Genomic DNA, 11823 nt, shown 5'->3' with positions numbered 1-11823 from the left:
GCATGTCTGCTAATCGAGAAGTTGCTGAATTCCGGTCGGACCGCGGATTTTTGTACCTGGTTTTTGACCTAGCAATCATCTCTCAAAGATGTGGACTTTTACCAGAAACGAAATGTGTTGCATTTGCGATCATAGGCGATTTACTATACCTTCCAAGAAGAGTGCAAAGTCATGGATCTGTTAGAAGATGATTATCACTGGCAAAATCCCCCACCAGAAGCTGCTGTATTCTGTATGGCAAAATCGCTCAGACATCAGTTTGCTACCATTGTTCCGTTTTGTGCAATTATTGAACCATGCACCTGAAGCAAAATCCTCTCGAAAGCGTGACTCAGTACACAGTGAATCGTAAATGACAGGAACTGCCAACGAAATATATGGGTTACGATGAAAATATGTTTGATGAAGCTGTAATCGAATTGAATGAACAGGGCGAATCTCCATCAGGCAAATCTGAAACACATTATGGGCTTTATTTACCCATATATGCCAATGTAAACACATCGACCAATACGGAGTATTTTCGAGAATCAAATTATGATCATTATCGACTTTACAGACCTTTCAAAATGACTGTCAAAATCACCATTTAAAAAATTGTTTACGACTTCATAATGTCACAATCAACAACAACGAAAGAAAATATTTTATATGTGCCAGGAGACATTGGCAAGATATTTGTAATTAATCTAAAACTCGCAGAAGTCAGATCCAGTGGAAAATTGCCCCTGTGTGGCATCGTCAGTCATTGGTGCCACACTTTTAGAAGACAGCTCAGCGGCTCATTCTGCATTCAAACTTCCCCTGAAATTTTATGGTGACCTTACTTACAGCATCAGTAACATTTCTAAGCAAGATAATACTGATCAACTGATGTAAGATTGCAATTTGTTTGGGATGAGGTTTCGATGACCCATAAAATATCCGTTGGAGCGTTAGACAGTAAAATGCAAAATTATCGTAACAAAAATAGCTCCTTCGGAGACTGCGCCGCTTTGTTCTCTGTCCAAACGTCTTGGAATTAATTGAAAAATTATGATTGTATATTCACAACATATCAACTAAGGCACTTGATTGCTTTCAGGAAAATGCTATATTGTCCCCTTAAAATGAGTAAGACAATAAAGTAATTGACTTTATTCTATTGAAACTTGAAGCTCCATCACAGATTTACTACCGTATTTCCGGCATGCTGGGCTGAAACAGGTCTGCAAGTTTGACATGATTACAGCAAATATTAGAGCAATTAAATTGCGTAGGAAATTTTATTTTTTTTATTCATGACTAGTTTCTGATGGCTTGTCCATTACCTAATCGTCCACTACATACGTCTGGCATTACAACCAGACGTGCATGTAAGTTACGGGTAACAAAATTTATAAACATCACAAAGTACAATGTTGCGTATTACATCGTATATTCCCACGCTTGTACGTAAACGTTTACTTCTTGACATAAAGCTACATTGTATATTGCCACATGAGCACGTCTGGTTGTAATGCAAGACTCACGCAAACAGATGATTTGATAACGGACAACTCATCAGAAACTAGTCAGTCATCAATAACTGAATAAAACTTCCTACGCAGATTAAGGCGGTTTTACTAGCAGCTATTATAGTCAAAAATATATTACTCTGTTGACAGTTGACACGGTCTTAGGGAGAAAGCAATAGTAGGTGCACCTACTACTTAGACACAACGGAACAAGACACTGAACAACCAATCTGAAAATGTTTTAATCCAGTGCACAGTACTAACTGACTGTGGAGCGAGACAAACTGTTTTGATACAAAGAATGCCAGTAATACTCACGGACTTAACCATTCAAATCCAAACGGCTCCTGTTCCCCATTACACTCGCCTTTGGTATGGCAATCAACAAAGCACAGGGCGAGACACTGAATATTACTGGAACTGAACTAGGCGTGAGTGTTTTTCACACAGCCAGCTGTACTTGACTATGTCAAGGGTGACATTAAAACGTAATATGTTCATTTTTGTACTTAATCCTGCACAGAGCATCAACTTAGTATACAAAGAAATAGTTTAAATATATAGAAAATTTTGAAACTTGAATGAAACAAATTTTGTTCGGCTTTCTATTTGATCAATGCTAGAATTTGGAATTAATATTCAGTTTCCTAACATCGTTCTCAGATTTTTAATAGTAACTCTATTCAGTCGCCCTCAAACAAAATCACCGCAGCATTAGACAAGTCGCCAGTCCGTGCAAAGCCGGAAGTGAAAATCGGTCCATTGTCGAGTCGTGGTCCTTTTGAGTCAGTTACCAGCCGGTCTGGTAGTGGGACAGAGTGCCTTGTTCTGGCATTTACGTGTCAACCAAGAAAAACCTCCCATTAAATCTTAGTCACAACCGGGGGATTGGAACTATTATAATTTATTTCTGGCGTAGTGTTCTCCATCGTCCACCACAAAGACTGAAACTGAGTCTATGTGAATCGTGTGTGTGAGAGGGTGGGTCAAAAGTAATGCTTCCCGCATCACAAAAAATTTAATAATGAACTTACAACAGCAGGATTAATATGGATCGTAGCCTCGCTATCATTGAACCTAGCCATCAAAACCAGTTTGGAAAATTTCCGGGTTTTGTTTCTTGACCCGTGATTTTAGGGCCGTTTTAATCACACCCATGAAGAAAGTGTATGGGGACGCTGTAATAGACTTCAGCAATGTGCGGCGTTGGGTGAAGAAGTTTGGTAACGGAGAAACGGACATTGCACATAAACCGCATAGCGGCCGGCCGGCAACATCTGTCACAGATGCCAATCGAGAACGTGCTGATGAAATAGCATGAGGTGACAAACGCATTAGAATTCACAAACAACAGCGAAACCAATGGAACTAAACTTAAGAAATTTCTGGAGGCAATCATTCACACCCCTCCCCCCCTCCCCTGTTTGTAGTGATAGACCGCAAATCATCGAGTAGAACAGAAGTGATATCTGGCGTTCCGCAAGATAGTGTCATAGGCCCTCTGCTGTTCGTGATTTATATAAATGATCTAGGTGATAATCTGAGCCGGCTAATCTGAGCCGGCCGGGGTGGCCGAGTGGTTCTAGGCGCTACAGTCTGGAACCATGCGACCGCTACGGTCGCAGGTTCGAATCCTGCCTCGGGCATGGATGTGTGTGATGTCCTTAGGTTAGTTAGGTTTAAGTAGTTCCAAGTTCTAGGGGACTGATGACCTCAGCAGTTAAGTCCCATAGTGCTCAGAGCCATTTGAACCATTTGATAATCTGAGCAGCCGCCTTAGATTGTTTGCAGATGACGCTGTAATTTACCGTCTAGTGAAATCATCAGACGATCAATTCCAATTACAAAATGATCTAGAGAGAATTTATGTATGGTGCGAAAAGTATGGCGCGGAAAGTGGCAATTAGCACTAAACAAGGAAAAGTGCTAGGTCATCCACATGGGTACCAAAAGAAATCCGATAAATGTTGGGTATGCGATAAATCGCACAAATCTAAGGGCTGTCAATTCGACTAAACACGTAGGAATTACAATTACGAGCAACTTAAATTGGAAAGACCACACAGATAATATTGTGAGGAAGGCGAAACAAAGACTGCGCTTTGTTGGCAGAACACTAAGAAGATGCGACAAACCCACTAAAGAGGCAGCCTACATTACACTTGTCCGTCCTCTGCTGGAATACTGCTGCGCGGTATGGGATCCTTACCAAGTAGGATTGACGGAGGACATCGAAAAAGTGCAAAGAAGGGCAGCTCGTTTCGTGTTATCGCGCAATAGGGGCGAGAGTGTCACTGATATGATACGCGAGTTGGAGTGGCAGTCACTGAAACAAAGGGGATTTTCTTTGTGGCGAGATCTATTTACGAAATTTCATTCACCAACTTTCTTTTCCGAATGCGAAAATATTTTGTTGGCACCCACCTAAGTAGGGAGAAATGATCATCATAATAAAACAAGAGAAATCAGAGCTCGAACGGAAAGATTTAGTAGTTCCTTTTTCCCACGCGCCATTCGAGAGCAGAATGGTAGAAATGTAGTATGAAAATGGTTCGATGAACCCTCTTCCAGGCACTTAAGTGTGAACTGCAGAGTAACCATGTAGATGTAGATGTAGATGTCATTTCTCACAATCCAAGCGATTACACAAATGGGCTGGTCAGTGGTGCCGCTCACGTGCTACAGCCCTGATTTTGCTCTGTCTGACTTCTCCCTGTTACGACCTACGAAAGCCATCCTACATGGTTACAGTTTCAATAACTTGGATTTGCTAAAAACAACTTTAAAATCATAGGTGAAGAAGCAAGAGTTTTTCCAAAATGGTTTTGATGCCTGGATTCAACGTGGGTGGACGTGCGTACGAAGCCATGATGAACGGTAGTGTTATGCAGAGGAGAGTTCAGGCTATGATATGTATATGTATATGTATACGATATTTATACGATTATTATTATTTTTTTATATAAAACAAGAAGCTTTACCGTTCGATCGACCTTTGTGTGTGTGTGTGTGTGTGTGTGTGTGTATTTAACTGCAAATTGTATTGATCACCTCGAAATCTGACAAGCTCACATACTCTCAGCTCTCCTGGGGTTTACATAACAAGAACCAACGGCATTGTCCGTCAGCCTTTAAATTCACAAAACATAGTAATTCATCAGCGAAATGTGGCACTGTCTAAGTAAACAACAGTAAACTGTTGGGAAATGGTACCTGATACAAATTGAGACACGTTATTTCTCGATTTTTTACAGCCATAGAAAGCTTGTTGCATTCCATTTTTGAACAGAATGGAAGGAAACCGTGCGCGGAACTGAAGAAAGGATCTAGCCGGAAGGTGGTTCATTTTGTGTTAGGGACTGTTAACAAAGTCGTGTAGGAAGGCAGAAGAAGGGGAACAGTGGTGAAGGCGACAAGTGCTATGCATGTATCGGCAGACCGTGGCACAGTCGAACGTGATATCTATGTAAATTACCGTACTTAAGCGCGTCCTGCATGTTCAGCCGCCCAGCGAGTGCCGCGCCTCGAGATATCGCTTCCTTTCGAGTGGCAGCGCTCGGTGGAACCACATCGAGCCTCAAGACGGCAACCTGGTGTCTAACAAAGCGTGAGTACACGAGATAGGTCTTCACACAATTACAACTCGTTCAAAAGTTACATTTAAAAATAAAAGAGTGTTATGTAGATATTTTTATCACAGCAAGGTATGCACGACTTTGAAAAAATACTCTGCCATTATCAAATCTGAATTGTTGTTATGTGGAAGAGGGCGTGAAGCTTCTTTTGCTTGCCTGGACGACCTGTGACGTAATGTCGTGCTGTACTGTCGTGCTGCCACGAGTGACAGAATTCGCGCTTTTTGGAGATCAATATCCGCCTCGTGTCGCCGCAGTACAAACACAACAGCAGTAGTGGCCCGCCCTTCTCTTAATGCGTTCTGACCTCATTTAATATTTTTTTGTGGGATCTAAAATTTAAAAACCTCTCTCACACCGGCCTGATTTAGCTTCACTGATCAGAATAGTAAAAACATGCGTATGTTAAGGGAATTTTCATTCACAAAGCAGGCTTATCACATTCACACAGTTCAATACTGTTCTATCCTGATTAAATTGAGCTTAACTTAAATTCGATAAGGCAGTGAAGCAATTTCGAAGTCTCGGTGCGATGAAAATTGTCAGTCGATCTCCTGAAAACATTTGTAATAATTATTAACTTTCGGTGATCACATGGGGAAGACCGGAAATCTGCTGGTAAGACCGTGTTAGCCTATTTATTTGAACTAACTGGATGTCTTGAGCATACAAAACGGCAGGTTCGTCCAGTGTAAATCAGGCGTTCCCCACTGATCCCGTGCAACACAGCGTAGTAAACAGACACTGTCAATAATAATCAGTTAAATAATACGCGAACACACCTACTTTAGTTTAGTTCATGTATTAAATTCCTTCTCATTCAGAATCTCATCAAGATGGCGACTAGCTCAACAATACATACATATACATCCTCCGTCTTTCACGGGTAATCGGCAAGAGCTCCTTCATTCTTTTCATAAAAAAAACATAGATAGCAGAGAAGCTATTCCATGGAGTAAATGGACGCTCCAAGGAATAATAGGGCTTGAAACTTCTTTGCATTGATAATCATCGTACATTAAAGTTTAGGAATCGGTAAGATAAGAAGAGATATTTAGAGATATGTACTGAGTTATATAATTTATAAGATTTCTGAAAATATCGCGGAGAGACCGCTGCAACAGACATTACACTCACTAGCACAACGCAATACTCGTCTACGGAAAGAACAACGCCTTTATCTTCAGAAAATGGGAAAACGTTTTTTTTTTCGGAGAATTACTGTAGCGTTTTAGGGATTTAACTCTGTGTTTCGTGACGCTTGTGTGGATCAGGAACTTAACGTCTGTTCACTAAAGATTCACATCAGCTGCACAGGATTTACTTTAAATCTGCTATGCTGACTAGTAATGAATCGGGTACAGACCAACCTTCAGTGGGATATAGTTCGAAACCTGTCGAGCATAAATATTTTTTAAGTAAATCCTATGCAGACGATATCGACTTTTGATAGTAAAAATTAAGTCTGAGTTTCGCGCGAGCTGCAGAGCACCACGTATATGAAAAGCATCTGTAGGTAAAAGGGTGACGAAGAACAGAAATATTTAGTTGCAGTTCCTTAACTTTACAAGTTGTTCGTGATCTACAATATAGTCTACAGGAATAGTACCGAAGACATAGCGTTAATTTAATTTATTTCTCTAATTTCCAGCTTATGTAACATAAAACAAGGAACTAGTGTATTATATCCGGCAGCGGTCTATGTTAGACTACAGCTGGGTCGAAATAGAAACTCGCGTTCAACAGAGTTCGGTCATCGGCTCATTGCAATTTTAACTGGAAGGCAGAATTAGTAATTCTTGCAGATGATACACGTAATGTGAAGTGACCAGTGAAACAAGAACAGAGAGCATAATAAATATCTTTTCAGTCATGAACTGGTTTTCCACTAACATTGAACAACTCGTGTTCAGGAGGAAAGGCGTTAGACCCTAGTCTGATTACACAAGTTTAGATTTACCGCGATTTCCGATAAATGACTTTAGTTAAAAGCAGGAATGTTTCCTTCGACAAGGCCATATCCAAGGATTGTCCTCGTTTTATATTAACTGCACGAATGTGCACAAAAAGGGATACATGTCGTACTGCTATCTAGTAGCTACGTTTCACATTTCTTTTGCCGACTGTGTTATCAAATGCCACCGCACTGTCAACAACTATAGCGGGAAGATATCAGCGGCGTGCCCGCAGCGAACTTCCTCCTGGGCTACACGCTGACAACCGTTGTCTGACCTCTCTGTCTGTAGGACTACTGTCATACCTCACCTTTACATACAGTCATGGAAATAAGTATTCGTACAGTAGGTGGTGACAAACTACGATGGTGTGTTGGGATATTAAATCACCCACAGCGCCGACACGAATAAGTCGATGATGTAGCGTCAGATAACCATGTTCTTGGTAATGAAGTTTCCCGTATGCCATGAATCTCTTCTGGGAAAATAAAATATGTTTCACTCCGCACGGTCTATGACAGGGCAAAATGTATTCATGCAGCGGACTACTTTCAACCAAACAAACGGCTGACGCAGCCCCGGAGTGCACACCACATTTGTGTAGTCGTGTGGCGGCCGTGTAACAACAGCAGGTCGGACGTGGGTACCGTGGAACAGCAGAATGGGCCGCAAGGGGAAGGAAACGACCATTGAGGAACGAAGCATCGTTGTCGCCCAATATCTTCAACACAAGTTGTATGCCGAAATTGCGAACATCATAGGACAAAGCCGAGCGACTGTGCAATCTATCATTAAGCGATACAAGGACAGTCATGTAGTAATAAACAGTGAACGACACGGCCGTCCACAGAAGCTTACAACAAGAGAGACCAGAATGCTACTAAGAATCATCAAGAAAAACCCGAAAACGACAGCGTTGGCACTGTACATGACCACTTCCGACAGGACATCACTCCAAGGACAGTTCGTACCATTCTCAATCGTGCGGCCTACAGAGCCAGGGTCCCGAGACGAAAGCAAAAACAACAGGAAGCGGCGGATGGAATTCGCGAAACAGCATGTATCAAAGACAGCAGACTTCTGGGATACTGTATTGTTTAGTGATGAAAGCAAATTTAATATCGTGCACAATGATGGTAGGATCTTGGTCTGGAGAAGACCGAATACAGACCTCGACCGAAACAACATTCAACCCACGGTGAAGCACGGAGGTGGTGGAGTGATGGTATGGGGCTGTATGTCAGCTTCCGCTGTCGGAAAATTAGTGTTTGTGGAAGGTACCATGGACAGATGTGTGTATGAACATTCTCAAAGACAACTTACAACACAGTGTTGACGCCTTGGGTCTTCCTAGAAATTATTACTTCCAACAGGACAATGATCCCAAACATAGGCGCAAACTGTCCGGCTGTGGTTGCTCTACAACACTCCACACGGTCTTAAAACACCAGCTCAGAGTCCAGACCTGAATCCCATCGAACGCTTGTGGAGTGAGCTGGAAACACGAGTGAGAAAACACGACATCCGTAGTAAGGCCTCTTTGAAAGAGTTTCTCCTTCGAGAATGGGAAGGTGTCACGTCGGAAACTACAAGAAAATTGGTCCATTCCGTGCCACGGAGGTTGCGAGAAGTAATACATCGGAAGGGTATGCATACGAAGTATTAAACATGTTCTGGCTTTGTTAGAAGTGTCACTTTCTGTTGGTGTATGAATACTTAATTCCCAGCGCAGTAGAGAACTTGGCAGACGTTTTTGTATTTTGTTTTGTAAAGGCTTGTTCATTCTCGTTCTATATACCAGCATAGCTGCATTGGCGACTGGCTAGTGTGTATAGTGCATATCCAGTTAGTGTTTTTGGTTTCGTATTGCCAATAAAGGCAGTTTACTTTTCCACGCTCTAGTGTATGAATACTTATATTCGTTCCTGTATACTGCGCGAATCAGACTCTACTGACAAACTTTCACAGGTGGCAGTACAGACCAAAAAAAGAAAAATGTCCTGTAAGTATGGGCTCTAAATTATATACTTTAAGAGCTATGACCATTTGTTCATCGTCGCTACAGTGAAATACATCTCTTCTACCGAACAAATGCTCTTAACATTTTAAGGTGTGCATTTTAGAGGCCATGTTTTCCGGACATTTTTGTCTGTTTTTAGTCCTTACTAGCTATTTCCAAAATATGGAAAGCAAATATCTCTCAGTAGAAGTGTTTCACGGTATCGAAGATGAACAAGTGCTCATAGGTCTCACGGTATCCGGTTTAGACCCCATGTTCACAAAACATGTTTTCTTATTATATACATCTAAGTTTGTCGGTGGAGTTCTGGTTCGTTCTGTATATACACTGCCTGACAAAAAAACTGAATCACCCAGAAGGAGAGGAGGCAACTAAATGAAGCGTCACTAGTTGAGAGGGTACCCGATGTTATCGAAATGATACCAGATGTTATCGAAATGATTACAAAACAGAATAAAATTTAGAAACAACTTGGGAATATGAGCTCACTTATCTATATGACATTGCATCGCTCCGGCCTGGATGCACACACTTATTCGGTTGAGCAGGCTGTCACAAAACCGTTGCATCCTCTTCTGATACAAGCTGGCCCACAACAGCTCTAACTGGTGCCTGATATCCTTGACATTGGCACTGGTTGTTGTTGACATCCACACATGTTCTGTCGAGGACAGATGTGCGTATCTAGCTGGCCATAGTAGTACCGTATCTCAGCACCACTCAGAGAGCTTATAGAGAGACGTGCCATGCGTGGTCGCGTCGTGCATTGTCCTGTTCAGAAATAACACCACGATATTGTCGCATGCGAAATTAAAACACGAGGATGCGGGATGTTCGTGACGTACCGTTGAGTAGCCAGAGTTCTCTCAATCACTACCAGGCGTGACTTAAAGTCATCCCCGATGAATGTTCACGCCATGATGCCAGTGCCTCGAGTATGGATGTGTGTGATGTCCTTAGGTTAGTTACGTTTAAGTAGTTCTAAGTTCTAGGGGACTGATGACCTCAGGAGTTAAGTCCCATAGTGCTCAGAGCTATTTGAACCATGATGCCAGTAATTGCCTCTGTGTCTCTCGAAAACGTTAGTAGAGGGGATCTCCCTCCAGATCACCGCCAAACTCGGCGACAAAGGTCATTCGAAGTAGTGCAGAACCACTCTTTATTGCTCAACACAATGCTATGACATTCAGGTAGGAGACGAAGCATTGGAAGGTCGCAGACGAGGTACTGGAGGAACTGAAGCTGTGAGGACGGGTCATGAGTCGTGCTTGGGTAGCTCAGTTGTTCAAAAAATGTTCAAATGTGTGTGAAATCTTATGGGACTTAACTGCTAAGGTCATCAGTCCCTAAGCTTACGCACTACTCAACCTAAATTATCCTAAGGACAAAAACACACACCCATGCCCGAGGGAGGACTCGAACCTCCGCCGGGACCAGCCGCACAGTCCATGACTCCAGCGCCTCAGACCGCTCGGCTAATCCCGCGCGGCTAGCTCAGTTGGTAGAGCACTTGCCAGCGAAAGCCAAAGGTCCGAGTTCGAGTCTCGGTCCGGTACACAGTTTTAATCTGCCAGGAAGTTTCATTCAACAACAGTCCATGTTTCCTAGTCACTGCAGCATTCCAGACGCAGCCGTTTGTGCAGTGAAGTTAACGGCAACAAGCACATGTGATGTTATTCTCTAGACGGGTTGCTCCTAGTCTCTGACGGATGGTGTGGGATGACACATGATGTTGCCGGGAGTCTATTATTTGATGTCGGAGAGCAGGCGCAGGTGTGAAGGCGTTACGATGTGCTCGGTACACAATACACCGACCCTCCATTGTGATGCCCAGTCGACCGCAACCTTTATGACAAATATGTCTTCTCTCACGTCCCTTCCAGCCAAACATAGGGCCACTGTCACATTCGAAAGCTCCATAAATCTTACCATTGCACGATTCGACCAGGCGCCAAACTGTCGTCCAGTATGACGCCAGTTTCAAATCCGGCCGGGTGCTGAAAACGCTGTCTCACACGAGTACGCTGCGTCTCTGTTCTGTGCCCTTCACAGTGACCACTCTGTTCAGGCTACCATATACAATACAATTTCTGAAGCGTTTACTTGAATTCAGTGTCCAAAGCATTGTACCACCGTGAACGGTGGGTTATAAACAAACAGAACCAGGGAGAATTTCAGCGTAAACTTTTACTTTCCTTGTGAGAGATTTCCTGTAATTATTGCACTTTATATCATCTATCACATTTAATGTAAGAGGTAACGGGCTGTACCCCGATCGCGTGAAGCGCTGCTTTCCTTTAGAAAAATGAAATACCTTCCAAATTTTTGTGTGACCGTAGAGACATGTAACAGGTCGCAGCGGGAATGACAAGACGGTATTCCCCTTCCACCCACTACTGTAGCAGTCCTTTGACCAAGAGGGAAAATGAGCTTCTAAAAGCAGAATACATTTTTCTAAAAGTATTTATGATCAAATCTGAAAGTATTTGCTTGAACTACACAGTTTAAAGGAACTTTTTCTTGCTGTTCTAAAATAAAATTTTTGAGCGTTTACAGTGATTCTACGCTAAAAACCTGCGATCTCAATAAGAGCTATGAGACGTAAGTGCAAGGCGGCCCGGTGGAACTGCTTCTCGCACGACACAACAACCAAGTTCATCAAACAGCCTATTTGTCTGTCGAGTTTTTTCTCTCTGCAACAGATTGCGGTATTTTTT

General features: G+C 42.5%; 1 protein-coding gene across 1 annotated transcript in view; it reads left to right on the top strand.

Annotated features, from left to right (window-relative positions):
- The first annotated feature begins 5052 nt into the window (after window positions 1-5052).
- LOC126190545 (beta-glucuronidase-like) overlaps window positions 5053-11823 on the top strand; it is a 349553-nt gene continuing 342782 nt past the window's right edge. The window contains exon 1 of the mRNA XM_049931029.1: window positions 5053-5103. The gene's annotated coding sequence lies outside the window, so the exon portion shown is untranslated. The remainder of the gene's footprint in view (window positions 5104-11823) is intronic.

Source organism: Schistocerca cancellata, chromosome 1 (assembly GCF_023864275.1).
Source record: "Schistocerca cancellata isolate TAMUIC-IGC-003103 chromosome 1, iqSchCanc2.1, whole genome shotgun sequence".
Lineage (NCBI taxonomy): Eukaryota > Metazoa > Arthropoda > Insecta > Orthoptera > Acrididae > Schistocerca > Schistocerca cancellata.
Note: the sequence above shows the minus strand (reverse complement) of the source record. Positions and strands in the feature narration are given on the sequence as shown.